The sequence below is a fragment of the Bos indicus x Bos taurus genome, chromosome 5, assembly GCF_003369695.1.
Source record: "Bos indicus x Bos taurus breed Angus x Brahman F1 hybrid chromosome 5, Bos_hybrid_MaternalHap_v2.0, whole genome shotgun sequence".
Classification (NCBI taxonomy): Eukaryota; Metazoa; Chordata; class Mammalia; order Artiodactyla; family Bovidae; genus Bos; species Bos indicus x Bos taurus.
The window spans coordinates 91258442-91273552 of NC_040080.1; the positions used below are offsets into that span (position 1 = coordinate 91258442).

A 15111-nucleotide genomic window follows, 5' to 3' on the forward strand; every position below is an offset into this window, starting at 1 on the left:
ACATAAAATGTTTTTATCTTTAAGCCTCAAACTGATGGCTACACAACAACTCAGTTTAAATGCTATACTAAGGAGTGGCCAAGAGGAGCTACCCCACGTCTGAGGTCAGGGGCGGCGGCCGGGAGGAGCTACCCCACATCCAAGGAGCGGTGGCTGCGCAGGCACAGGAGGGCCAAGAGGAGCTACTCCACCTTCAAGGTCAGGAGGGGCGGCCATAAGGAGATAACCCTCGTCCAAGGTAAGGAGCAGTGGCTGCGTTTTGCTGGAGCAGCTGTGAAGAGATACCTCCACGTCCAAGGTAAGAGAAACCCAAGTAAGACGGTGGATGTTCCAAGAGGGCATCAAAGGGCAGACACATGGAAACCATAATCACAGAAAACTAGTCAATCTGATCACACGGACCACAGCCTTGTCTAACTCAATGAAACTAAGCCATGCTGTGTGGGGCCACCCAAGATGGGTGGGTCATGGTGGAGAGGTCTGACAGAATGTGGTCCACTGGAGAAAGGAATGGCAAACCACTTCAGTGTTCTTGCCTTGAGAACCCCATGAACAGTATGAAAAGGCAAAATGATAGGATACTGAAAGGGGAACTCCTCAGGTTGGTAATGCTCAATATGCTACTGGAGATCAGTGGAGAAATAACTCCAGAAAGAATGAAGGGATGCAGCCAAAGCAAAAACAATACCCAGTTGTGGATGGGACTGGTGATAGAAGCAAGGTCCAATGCTGTGAAGAGCAAATACTGCATAGGAATCTGGAATGTCAGGTCCATGAATCAAGGCAAATTGGAAGTGGTCAAACAAGAGATGGCAAGAGTGAATGTCGACATTTTAGGAATCAGCGAACTAAAACGGACTGGAATGGGTGAATTTAACTCAGATGACCATTATATCTACTACTGTGGGCAGGAAAACCTTAGAAGAAATGGAGTAGCCATCATGGTCAACAGAAGAGTCCGAAATGCAGTACTTGGATGCAATCTCAAAAACGACAGAATGATCTCTGTTCATTTCCAAGGCAAACCATTCAGTATCACAGTAATCCTAGTCTATGCCCCAACCAGTAACGCTGAAGAAGCTGAAGTTGAACGGTTCTATGAAGACCTACAAGACATTTTAGAACTAACACCCAAAAAAGATGTCCTTTTCATTATAGGGGACTGGAATGCAAAAGTAGGAAGTCAAGAAACACCTGGAGTAACAGGCAAATTTGGCCTTGGAATACGGAATGAAGCAGGGCAAAGGCTAAGAGAGTTTTGCCAAGAAAATGCACTGGTCATAGCAAACACCCTCTTCCAACACCACAAGAGAAGACTCTACCCATGGACATCACCAGATGGTCAACACTGAAATCAAAATGATTATATTCTTTGCAGACAAAAATGGAGAAGCTCTATACAGTCAGCAAAAACAACTGGGAGCTGATTGTGGCTCAGATCATGAACTCCTTATGGCCAAATTCAGACTGAAATTGAAGAAAGTAGGAAAAACCACTAGACTGTTCAGTTCAGTTCAGTTCAGTTCTGTCGCTCAGTTGTGTCCGACTCTTTGCGACCCCATGAATCTCAGAACGCCAGGCCTCCCTGTCCATCACCAACTCCCGGAGTTCACTCAAACTCAGGTCCATCGAGTCAGTGATGCCATCCAGCCATCTCATCCTCTGTCATCCCCTTCTCCTCCTGCCCCCAATCCCTCCCAGCATCAGAGTCTTTTCCAATGAGTCAGCTCTTCGCATGAGGTGGCCAAAGTACTGGAGTTTCAGCTTCAGCATCATTCCTTCCGAAGAAATCCCAGGGCTGATCTCCTTCAGAATGGACTGGTTGGATCTCCTTGCAGTCCAGGGGACTTTCAAGAGACTCTCAAGGGACTCTCAAGGGACTCTCCAACACCACAGTTCAAAAGCATCAATTCTTCAGTGCTCAGCCTTCTTCACAGTCCAACTCTCACATCCATACATGACCACAGGAAAAACCATAGCCTTGACTAGACGGAACTTTGTTGGCAAAGTAATGTCTCTGCTTTTGAATATGCTATCTAGGTTGGTCATAACTTTCCTTCCAAGGAGTAAGCGTCTTTTAATTTCATGGCTGCAGTCACCATCTGCAGTGATTTTGGAGCCCAGAAAAATAAAGTCTGACACTGTTTCCCCATCTATTTGCCATGAAGTGATGGGACCAGATGCCATGATCTTCATTTTCTGAATGTTGAGCTTTAAGCCAACTTTTTCACTCTCAACTTTCACCTTCATCAAGAGGCTTTTTAGTTCCTCTTCACTTTCTGCCATAAGGGTGGTGTCCTCTGCATATCTGAGGTTATAGACCTACAAGACCTTTTAGAACTAACACCCAAAAAAGATGTCCTTTTCATTATAGGGGACTGGAATGCAAAAGTAGGAAGTCAAGAAACACCTGGAGTAACAGGCAAATTTGGCCTTGGAGTACGGAATGAAGCAGGGCAAAGACTAATAGAGTTTTGCCAAGAAAATGCACTGGTCATAGCAAACACCTTGTTCCAACAACACAAGAGAAGACTCTACACATGGACATCACCAGATGGTCAACACCAAAATCAAATTGATTATATTCTTTGCAGCCAAAGATGGAGAAGCTCTATACAGTCAGCAAAAACAAGACAGGGAGCTGACTGTGGCTCAGACCATGAACTCCTTATTGCCAAATTCAGACTGGAATTGAAGAAAGTAGGGAAAACCACTAGACCATTCAGGTATGACCTAAATCAAACCCCTTATGATTATACAGTGGAAGTGAGAAATAGATTTAAGGGCCTAGATCTGATAGATAGAGTGCCTGATAAACTATGGAATGAGGTTCGTGACATTGTACAGGAGACAGGGATCAAGACCATCCCCATGGAAAAGAACTGCATAAAAGCAAAATGGCTGTCTGGGGAGGTCTTACAAATAGCTGTGAAAAGAAGACAAGCGAAAAGCAAAGGAGAAAAGGAAAGATATAAACATCGAAGGAGCAAGTGTCTTTTAATTTCATGGCTGCAGTCACCATCTGCAGTGATTTTGGAGCCCAAAAAAATAAAGTCTGACACTGTTTCCACTGTTTCCCCATCTATTTCCCATGAAGTGATGGGACCAGATGCCATGATCTTCGTTTTCTGAATGTTGAGCTTTAAGCCAACTTTTCACTCTCCACTTTCACTTTCATCAAGAGGCTTTTTAGTTCTTCTTCACTTTCTGCCATAAAGGTGGTGTCATCTGCATATCTGAGGTTATTGGTATTTCTCCGGGCAATCTTGATTCTAGCTTGTGCTTCTTCCAGCCCAGCGTTTCTCATGATGTACTCTGCATATAAGTTAAATAAGCAGGGTGACAATATACAGCCTTGATGTACTCCTTTTCCTATTTAGAACCTGTCTGTTGTTTCATGTCCAGTTCTAAATGTTGCTTCCTGATCTGCATATAGATTTCTCAAGAGGCAGATCAGGTGGTCTGGTATTCCCATCTCTTTCAGAATTTTCCACAGTTTATTGTGATTCACACAGTCAAAGGCTTTGGCATAGGCAATAAAGCAGAAATACATGTTTTTCTGGAACTCTCTTGCTTTTTCCACGATCCAGCAGATGTTGACAACTTGATCTCTGGTTCCTCTGCCTTTTCTAAAACCAGCTTGAACATCAGGAAGTTCACGGTTCACGTATTGCTGAAGCATGGCTTGGAGAATTTTGCGCATTACTTGACTAGCATGTGAGATGAGTGTAATTGTGCGGTAGTTTGAGCATTCTTTGGCATTGCCTTTCTTTGGGATTGGAATGAAAACTGCCCTTTTCCAGTCCTGTGGCCACTGCTGAGTTTTCCAAATTTGCTGGCATACTGAGTGCAGCATTTTGGCAGCATCATCTTTCAGGATTTGAAATAGCTCAACTGGAATTCCATCACCTCTGCTAGCTTTGTTTGTAGTGATGCTTTCTAAGGCCCACTTAACTTCACATTCCAAGATGTCTGGCTCTAGGTCAGTGATCACACCATTGTGATTATCTGGGTCGAGAAGCTCTTTTTTGTACAGTTCTTCTGTGTATTCTCGCCACCTCTTCTTAATATCTTCTGCTTCTGTTAGGTCCATACCATTTCTGTCCTTTATCGAGCCCATCTTTGCATGAAATGTTCCCTTGGTATCTCTAATTTTCTTGAAGAGATCCCTAGTCTTTCCCATTCTGTTGTTTTACTCTATTTCTTTGCATTGATCGCTGAGGAAGGCTTTCTTATCTCTTTTTGCTATTCTTTGGAACTCTGCATTCAGATGCTTATATCTTTCCTTTTCTCCTTTGCTTTTCGCTTCTCTTTTCACAGATATTTGTAAGGCTTCCCCAGACAGCCATGTTGCTTTTTTGCATTTCGTTTCCATGGGGATGGTCTTGATCCCTGTCTCCTGTACAATGTCACGAACCTCATTCCATAGTTCATCAGGCACTCTATCTATCAGATCTAGGCCCTTAAATCTATTTCTCACTTCTACTGTATAATCATAAGGGATTTGATTTAGGTCATACCTGAATGGTCTAGGGGTTTTCCCTACTTTCTTCAATTTCAGTCTGAATTTGGCAATAAGGAGTTCATGGTCTGAGCCACAGTCAGCTCCCGGTCTTGTTTTTGCTGACTGTATAGAGCTTCTCCATCTTTGGCTGCAAAGAATATAATCAATTTGATTTTGGTGTTGACCATCTGGTGATGTCCATGTGTAGAGTCTTCTTCCATGTGTAGAGCCGGCGGCGGCTGCGGCGGCTACGGCCTGTGCACTAAGCGCGGCCGAGAGCAGCTACCCCATGTCCGAGGTCAGGGGCAGAAGCCGGTAGGACCCCATGCCCGAATGGCAGCAGTCAAGAGGAGTTACCCCACGTCTGAGGTCAGGGGCAGCAGCCGAGAGTGCCAGGCTGCAACGGCGCAGGAATGGCCAAGAAGGGCTACCCAAGTCCGAGTTCGGGGCGGCGGCCGAGAGGAGCTACACCGTGTCCGAGGTCAGGGGCAGCGGCCAGGAGGACCAACCCCACATCCAAGGAGCGGTAGCTGCACGGGCGCAAGAGGGCCTAGAGAAGCTATCCCACATTGAAGGTCAGGAAGGGCTGCAGTGAGGAGATACCCCTCGTCCAAGGTAAGAAGCAGCGGCTGCGCTTTGCTGGAGCAGCCATGAAGAGCTACCCCGTGTCCAAGGTAAGAGAAACCCAAGTAAGACGGTAGGTGTTGCAAGAGAGCATCAGAGGGCAGACACGCTGAAACCATACTCACAGAAAACTAGTCAGTCTGGTCACACTAGGACCACAGCCTTGTCTAACTCAATGAAACTAAGCCATGCCCATGGGGCAACCCAGGATGGGCGGGTCATGGTGGAGAGATCTGACAGAATGTGCTCCACTGGAGAAGGGAATGGCAAACCACTTCAGTATTCTTGCCTTGAGAACCTCATGAACAGTATGAAAAGACAAAATCATAGGATACTGAAAGAGGAACTCCCCAGGTCAGTAGGTGCCCAATATGCTACTGGAGATCAGTGGAGAAATAACTCCAGAAAGAATGAAGGGATGCAGCCAAAGCAAAAACAATACCCAGTTGTGGATGTGACTGGTGATAGAAGCAAGGTCCGATGCTGTAAAGAGCAATATTGCATAGGAACCTGGAATGTCAGGTCCATGAATCAAGGCAAATTGGAAGTGGTCAAACAAGAGATGGCAAGAGTGAATGTCGACATTCTAGGAATCAGCGAACTAAAATGGACTGGAATGGGTGAATTTAACTCAGATGACCATTATATCTACTACTGTGGGCAGGAAAACCTTAGAAGAAATGGAGTAGCCATCATGGTCAACAAGAGAGTCCGAAATGCAGTACTTGGATGCAATCTCAAAAACGACAGAATGATCTCTGTTCATTTCCAAGGCAAACCATTCACTATCACAGTAATCCTAGTCTATGCCCCAACCAGTAACACTGAAGAAGCTGAAGTTGAATGGTTCTATGAAGACCTACAAGACCTTTTAGAACTAACACCCAAAAAAGATGTCCTTTTCATTTTAGGGGACTGGAATGCAAAGAAAAAAAAGACCGTTCAGGTATGACCTAAATCAAATCCCTTATGACTATACAGTAGAAGTGAGAAATAGATTTAAGGGACTAGACTTGATAGACAGAGTGCCTGATGAACTATGGACAGAGGTTCGTGACATTGTACAGGAGACAGGGAGCAAGACCATCCCCATGGAAAAGAAACGCAAAAAAGCAAAATGGCTGTCTGAGGAGGCCTTACAAATAACTGTGAAAAGAAGAGAAGCGAAAAGCAAAGGAGAAAAGGAAAGATATAAGCATCTGAATGCAGAGTTCCAAAGAATAGCAAGGAGAGATAAGAAAGCCTTCCCCAGAGATCAATGCAAAGAAATAGAGGAAAACAACAGAATGGGAAAGACTAGAGATCTCTTCCAGAAAATTAGAGATACCAAGGGAACATTTCATGCAAAGATGGGCTCGATAAAGGACAGAAATGGTATGGACCTAACAGAAGCAGAAGATATTAAGAAGAGGTGGTGAGAATACACAGAAGAACTGTACAGAAAAGAGCTTCACGACCCAGATAATCACGATGGTGTGATCACTGACCTAGAGCCAGACATCCTGGGATGTGAAGTTAAGTGGGCCTTAGAAAGCATCACTACGAACAAAGCTAGAGGAGGTGATGGAATTCCAGTTGAGCTATTTCAAATCCTGAAAGATGATGCTGCCAAAGTGCTGCACTCAATATGCCAGCAAGTTTGGAAAACTCAGCAGTGGCCACAGGACTGGAAAAGGGCAGTTTTCATTTCAATCCCAAAGAAGGCAATGCCAAAGAGTGCTCAAACTACCGCACAATTACACTCATCTCACATGCTAGTCAAGTAATGCTCAAAATTCTCCAAGCCAGGCTTCAGCAGTACATGAACCATGAACTTCCTGATGTTCAAGCTGGTTTTAGAAAAGGCAGAGAAACCAGAGATCAAATTGCCAACATCTGCTGGATCATCAAAAAAGCAAGAGAGTTCCAGAAAAACATGTATTTCTGCTTTATTGCCTATGCCAAAGCCTTTGACTGTGTGGATCACAATAAACTGTGGAAAATTCTGAAAGAGATGAGAATACCAGACCACCTGACCTGCCTCTTGAGAAACCTATATGCAGGTCGGGAAGCAACAGTTAGAACTGGACGTGGAACAACAGACTGGTTCCAAATAGGAAAAGGAGTACATCAAAGCTGGATATTGTCACCCTGCTTTTTAACTTATATGCAGAGTACATCATGAGAAATCCTGGCTGGAAGAAGCACAAGCTGGAATCAAGATTGCCAGGAGAAATATCAATAACCTCAGATATGCAGATGACACCACCCTTATGGCAGAAAGTGAAGAAGAACTAAAAAGCCTCTTGATGAAAGTGAAAGTGGAGGGTGAAAAAGTTGGCTTAAAGCTCAACATTCAGAAAACTAAGATCATGGCATCTGGTCCCATCACTTCACGGGAAATAGATGGGGAAACAGTGGAAACAGTGTCAGACTTTATTTTTGGGGGCTCCAAAATCACTGCAGATGGTGACTGCAGCCATGAAGTTTAAAAGACTCTTACTCCTTGGAAGGAAAGTTATGACCAACCTAGATGTATATTGAAAAGCAGAGATATTACTTTGCCAACAAAGGTCCGTCTAGTCAAGGCTATGGTTTTTCCAGCGGTCATGTATGGATGTAAGAGTTGGACTGTGAAGAAAGCTGAGTGCCGAAGAATTGATGCTTTTGAACTGTGGTGTTGGAGAAGACTCTTGAGAGTGCCTTGGACTGCAAGGAGATCCACCCAGTCCATTGTAAAGGAGATCAGTCCTGGGTGTTCACAGGAAGGACCGATGCTAAAGCTGAAACTCCAATACTTTGGCCACCTTATGCGAAGAGTTGACTCATTTGAAAAGACCCTGATGCTGGGAGAGATGGGGGGCAGGAGCAGAAGGGGACGACAGAGGATGAGATGGCTGGATGGCATCACTGACTCAATGGACCTGAGTTTGAGTGAACTCCGGGAGTTGGTGATGGACAGGGAGGCCTGGCATGCTGTGATTCATGGGGTCACAAATAGTCGGACAAACTGAGCGACGGAACTGAACTGACCGAAAACTTATAGGATGTAGCAAAAGCAATTCTAAGAGGCAAGTTTAAAATGATAGATGCCTACCTCAAGAAACAAGAAAAATTTCATATAGCTTAATTTTATACCTCAAGAAACTAAAAAAAGAAGTACAAATAAGATCAAAGTTAGCATAAGAGAGTGCCAGAGGAGTGTAATCTCCTTGGTTCTGTCTCGTCTCAACAAATATTTGAAGCGAGGGACTTAAAGCCCTCTGCATGTCACAGCTCTCAGATTGTGTTATAGCTCTCGGACCGACCATGTTATAGCTCTTAGACAGATCAGTGTTACAGCTCTGTGTTACAGCTCAGTTTTATTTGCAAAATATATCCTCGAGGCGTGAGGGCATGCCTACTGAAAGAGACGAAGAGAAGAGAGGGCCCGGCCCTTTGGCTCTTGTATGTTTTGTTCTCCCCCCTGGGCCTGCCCTGTGTAAATTGGGCTAGCCAGGAGTGCTGTTTGTTCTACCTGAGGTCCTCACTCTGATCCTTGGACCTTCCTTTGTTCTATTTTCGTGGGCTTTTCCCTTGTCTTTTAGCCACCGCCATTCTGGACTCCTGTTTCCTATTCTAACTACCTAACAGGAGGTCTTTGTAAATAATAAAGATCAGACTGGAAATAAATAAAACAGAGACTAAAAAGACAATAGAAAACATCAATGAAACTAAGTAGTTTTTTTTTTTTAAAGATTTAATAGACAAAACTTTAGCTACACTCATTAAGAAAAAAGAGAGGACCCAAATAAACAAAATCAGAAATGCAAGAGAAGACTTAACAATTGGCACCATGGAAATACAAAGAACTATATGACACTACTTTGAGCCAACAAACTGGTTAATAACGTAGAAATGAATAAATTCCTAGAAACATACCACCTACCAAGACTGAATCATGAAGAAATAAAAAATCTGAACAGATACTTTACTGTTGTTCAGTTGTTAAGTTGTGTATGATTCTTTGAAACCCCATGGCCTGTGGCACGTCAGGCTCCCCTGTCGTTTACTATATCCCAGAGTTCGCTCAAATTCATGTCCTTTGAGTCAGTGTTGCTAGCTAACCATCTCATCCTCTGCCACAGACTTCTTTTGCCTTCAATCTTTCCCAGCATCAGGGTCTTTTTCAGCAAGTCAGTTCTGCACATCAGGTGGCCAAAGGATTGGAGCTTTAGCATGAATCCTTCCACTGAATACCCAGGGTTGATTTCTTATAGGACTGACTAGTTTGATCCCACTGCAGTCCAAGGAACTTTCAAGAGTCTTCTCCAGCTCCACAATTCATAAGCATCAATTCTTTGATGCTCAGCCTACTTTATAGTCCAATTCTCACATTCATACTTGACTACAGGAAAACCACAACTTTGACTAGATGGATGTTTAGTGACAAAAAAAAAAGTCTCTGCTTTTTAATATGCTGTATAGGTTTGTCATAGCTTTCAAGGAGCAAGTGTCTTTTATGGCTGCAGTCACCATCTGCAGTGATTTAGGGGCTCAAGAAAATAAAATTTGTCACTGCTTCCACTTTTTCCCCTTCTATTTGCAATGAGGTGATGGAACCAGAGGCCATGACCTTAGTTTTTTGAATGATGAGTTTTAAGCCAGCTTTTTCACTCTCATTTTTCACTTTCATCGAGAGGCTCTTTAGTTCCTCTTCATTTTCTGCCATTAGAATGGTATCATTTGAATACCTGAGGTTATTGATATTATGTTTGTGATTGATCCAAGCTGGCATTCTCAAGATGTACTCTGCATATAAGTTATTAAGCAGGGTGACAATATACAGCCTTGGTGTATATTACTAGAAGGTTACGAGACAGATTACTGCTGCTGCTGCTAAGTTGCTCAATTCTGTGCGACCCCAGAGACGGCAGCCCACCAGGCTCCGTTGTCCCCGGGATTCTCCAGGGAAGAACACTGGAGTGGGTTGCCATTTCCTTCTCCAATGCATGAAAGTGAAAACTGAAAGTGAAGTCACTCAGTCGTGTCCAACTTTTCATGACACCATAAACTGAAGCCTACCAGGCTCCTCCGTCCATGGGATTTTCCAGGCAAGAGTACTGGAGTGGGTTGCCATTGCCTTCTCCAGACAGATTACTAGTAAAGAGATTAAATCAGTAATCAAAAATTATCCAACAAATAAAAGTCTAGGACTAGAGGACTTCACTACTGAACTCTATCAAATATGCAAAGTATTAATACCAAGAATGCTCTAACTCTTCTGAGAAATAGAAGGGGAAGAAATGCTTCCAAACTCATTTCACAAGGACAGCATTATTCTGATACCAAAACCAGACAAGGATGCCACAAGAAAGAAATATCTGCACTTCTGAAAATACCATTAAAAACACAAGCCGCAGAGTAGGAAAACATTTGCCAATCACATATTTGATACATACATGATTTGATACAAGAAGTCTCAACACATAATAAGAAAATAACCCAATTTAAACATGTTCAGGGGATTCCTTGGCAGGCCAGTGGTTAGGATGCTGCACTTCCACTGCAGGGGGTGCAGCCTCAACCCCTAGCTGGGGAACTAAGAGCCTGCATTCCATTCAGCATGGCCAAAAAAGCAATAATAAAAAATAAAATGTTCAAAAGATTTGAACAGACACTCTGAACAAGATACATGGATGGCAAATAAGCTCATCGAAAGATGCTTGACATCATTGATCATCTGGGAGATGCAAGTTAAAACAACAGTGAGGGACCACTAGATACATTTGAGGATGCCTACAATTTAGGACGGCCACACCAAGTGTTGGTGAGGATGTGGAGCAGCTAACTCTCTCATACACTTGCTGGTGGTACAATCAGCCTGGAAAACAGTTTGGCATTTTTCTTTAAGAGGTAAACATATACCTACCATGTGACACTTACATTCTATTAAAGAAATTTATCCATGAGGAATGGAAGCATATGTCCATACAAAGGCTTGTACACTAATGTTCACAGTAGCTTAACTTTAAAAAAAAAATGTTTGACCACATTGGGTCTTAGTTGTGGCGTGCAGGATCTTTGTTGCATCATTTGGGATCTTTCATTGAGGCGCACGGACTCTCTAGTTGTGACCTGTGGGTTCCAGAGCACTCAGGTTCAGTAGCTGTGGTGTGGGGGTGAGAGGGTACCAGACAGGAAGGCTAGGGGTCTCCAAACGGAAGCAACAGGCTGCAAGTGTCAGACATTTTTTCTCTCTCTCTTAAGCAGCAGGAGGAAACAAACTATAAGTGTTAGTGTTTTTATCCCCTTCTCTGGTGGTGGTGGTGGTATAGTCACTAAGTCGTGTTGAAGGAGGAAACAGACAGAGCTGGACTCCATCTTAGGCCAGGCTGAGAACATTAGGCTACAAGCATGCTCACTCTCCCAGTAGACTCTGAACTTTGTTCCCAGTGTCTATAGAAGTGGCATACCAATGGAAAACCAGACCCCGCCCCCACTCCCTGATAAAAGAGCCTCAGGACTTGTACTTGGACTCTCTGTTGCCTAAAAGAATATGCTAATTATCTCTGTAATAGATCAAAGTGGTAAATTCCATTATGTTTATCGGAATATGACCACAGTCCTATTGATAAATATCCACTGTTCATCTAGTCTTGTGACACATGAATCATGGGTTAACTTTGATCATTATCTTTTACCTTGTCTAGACTAGTTTCAAGAAATTTGGGGAGGTGGGTTTGAGCAAGTACACTTAGGATATATAAGGTTTTCACAAAAACTGGTCAGGGTCCTTGGCTAAGAGGAAACTCCGCCTTGGGCCCGCCGGTGTAATAAACTGCACTCCACTATCTGCATTGTCCTTCTGAGTGAGTTTGTTTCCCGGAATGCATGGCTACAACAGTGTCTGACTCTTGCAACCCCATGGGCTTCAGCCTGCCAGGCTCCTCTGTCCATGGGATTCTCCAGGCAGGAATACTGGAGTGGGTTGCCATTTCCTTCTCCAGGGGATCTTCCTGACCCAGGAATTGAACTCAGGTCTCCTGCACTGCAGGCAGATGATTTACCAACTGAGCTATGAGGGAAGCTCTCCCCTTCTCTATATAAATTTAAAAAGAGGTTTCTTTTAAGATCTGTGTTGCCATGATGACACCTGATTCCACCTGAACTTAACTTTTCTCAAACCTTGAGCTAACCAATGTATTTTTCTTATGGAAATGTCTGTCTTAAGCTATGTTAATGAACTATGTATTTACCCTAGACTCTGTCTTCAAGTTAGTTCCACCTAAGATTAAGAACAGACTTTGGAGTCCCAGAGTAGAGCTGGAGTGCAGCCTGGAGCAAAATGGGGGCTGCAGAGTCTGAAGTGGAGACTGCAGCCCGAGAGGTCCTGGCCAAGGTAGCAGACATCCTGGAGCCTGTTGGTTTTCAGGAGGAAGCTGAACTGCCTGCCCAGATCCTGGCTGAGTTTGTGATGGACTCTCCGAAGAAAGACAAGCTCCTTTGCAGCCAGCTTCAAGTAGTAGACTTCCTGCAGAATTTCTTGGTTCAGGAAGGCACTGCCCAGGACCAGAACCCCTTGGCTTCTGAAGACACAAGCCGGCAGAATGCACTTGAAGCCAAAGAGCAATGCAAAGAGCTGAAGGCCACATATCAAGAGCATGTGGAGGTTATCACAAATTCCCTGACCGAGGCACTGCCCAAGGTGGAGGAGGCCCAAATAAAGCAGGCACAGCTCCAGGAGGCCCTTAAACAGCTCCAGGCCAAGAAGCAAATGGCCATGGAAAAACTCAGAATAGCCCAGAAGCAGTGGCAGCTGGAACAGGAGAAGCATTTGCAGAATCTGGCAGAGGCTTCGTCAGAAGTGAGGGAGCGTCAGACAGGAGCTCAACAGGAACTTCAATGACTATATCAGGAACTTGGAACCCTGAAGCAGCAGGCAGGGCAGGAGAAGGACAAGCTGCAGAGGCACCAGACCTTCCTCCAGCTGCTATACACCCTGCAGGGTAAGCAGCTATTCAATGAGGCAGAGGCAGAGATACCACAGGAGTTGGATCTTCCTAAGGATAAGCTCCAGCAGGTGACCCAGCCCCAGGAACAGAACACTCAGGACACCATGGGAAGAGAGGCTGACAACCCACAGCCTGTTGGAGATGCAGGCTTACCATGGCTTCCTGGCAGACAGCAACATAAGGAAGAATCCTAGAGAAGGCCCTGATTTGCTATGAACTGAAGTTGCAGAAGTGGACTTAACTGACTAGTCACTGGCCACTTGGAGCATAATGATAATGAACAAGTCAATAGGATGATTTCAGCGTGTGTGACAACAGGGTTGCAAACTGAAACATTAATAAAGAGCAATAGTGAAAAAGTATAGAGACCCGCCCCCCCAACCTCTATATTGGCCTATGATATGTGCATTGGTATTTCTATTTGTGCTGGTATGTTTGTGTTTCTATATTTTTGTTTGTTGCTTTCATTCTCCATTCCTCTATGTGTCTCACTGAATGTATGAACAGTGGGATCACTACTGTGTTTGAGGAAGTGATTACATCCCTGATCTGTAGCCTATTCTAGGATGTCCTAATGTTATATTCCTGATACATTTTTTGTGTTCTACTGTTTTTTTTTCCTTGACTCATCCTTTCGGATTGTCATTCATCTTCAAATATTCGAATGCTGAAAGACTGGCTTTTGTGATTCTCTGTTGTATGTTTTGTTCTGGTTCATTGATTTGTAGTAGTATCTTGATCATTTTCTGGCTTCTGTTTTTAGGTCAAGAATATGTTTTTTTTTGGTAAACTTTTTATCAGGTAATAAACTTGTGTATTTGGACCTTTATTTGTTTTCTCAAATAAACATTTAAAGTTATTTTCTTCTGGCTTCCTATTAGTATTTTCACAATCATTCAATTCATAGAATTTTCTATTAAAATTATTTCTTTGATTCATGAGTTTCTTAGAAAAATAATTTTCAAATTTTTTACTCTATGTGAGAGGATCATCTTTCTAGGTTTATTCTAATTTAGTCAGAAAATGTCAAATCTATAATAAAAACTTTGAAATTTAGTGACGGAAGCAGTTGTAGCCTTGAATGTGATTTCTTTAATGTTTCATGTTGATTTTTTTTTTCTTTTTTTTTTTTTTCATGTTGATTTTTTAAAAGAATGTCTTTTAGAACTGTCGTTTCAATATATGACAGAACCAATACAATATTGTAAAGTTTAAAAATAAAATAAAATTTTAAAAAATTAAAAAAAAAAAAAAGAACAGACTTTGACAAACCAGTATGCTTTACTCATGCAAATGTTCTCTTAAGCTACATTAATGAGACTGTATTTGCTTGGAAACCTGCCTCTCTTCAAAATACATGTCAATCATTTTATGGCCTGGGACATCTCACCTTGTGCCAATGTTATTTCAAAATGCATGTTGTGCGTGAGGGGCCTAGTACCAGTCTCTGAGCTTTGAGACATTTCCTTTCTCTAATTAGCAGACTGCTAGTAGCTATACAATGGCAACCCACTCCAGTACTCTTGCCTGGAAAATCCCATGGACAGAGGAGCTCGGTAGGCTGCAGTCCATGGGGTTGCTAAGGGTCAGACACGACTGAGCGACTTCACTTTGACTTTTCACTTTCATGCATTGGAGAAGGAAATGGCAACCCCCTCCAGTGTTCTTGCCTGGAGAATCCCAGGGACGGGGGAGCCTGGTGGGCTGCCGTCTATGGTGTAACACAGAGCCACACACGACTGAAGTGACTTAGCAGCAGCAGCAGTAGCTATATAACATCTAGCTAAACACTAGTAGGGGGGCACTCTTTCTGCCCCCTTCTGATGTCTATGTCAGAAGCTTTCTCTGTCTCTTCTATACTTTAATAAAACTTTATTACAAGTTTTCAAGCAATCAAGCCTTGTCACTGGCCCCAGATTGAACTCCTCTCCTAGAGAGGCCAAGAATCCCATCATTTTTCATGGCTCAGCAACAACCTTTCAGGGGCTTAGATGCTATGCAGCATGTGGG

The 15111-nt window shown here is 43.4% G+C and overlaps 1 pseudogene across 1 annotated transcript; it reads left to right on the plus strand.

Annotated features, from left to right (window-relative positions):
- Positions 1-12391: 12391 nt before the first annotated feature.
- On the plus strand, positions 12392-13960 carry LOC113893130 (annotated as a pseudogene). Its single transcript, XR_003511232.1, has one exon. The product of XR_003511232.1 is annotated as a ZW10 interactor pseudogene (transcript).
- The last annotated feature ends 1151 nt before the right edge of the window (positions 13961-15111 follow it).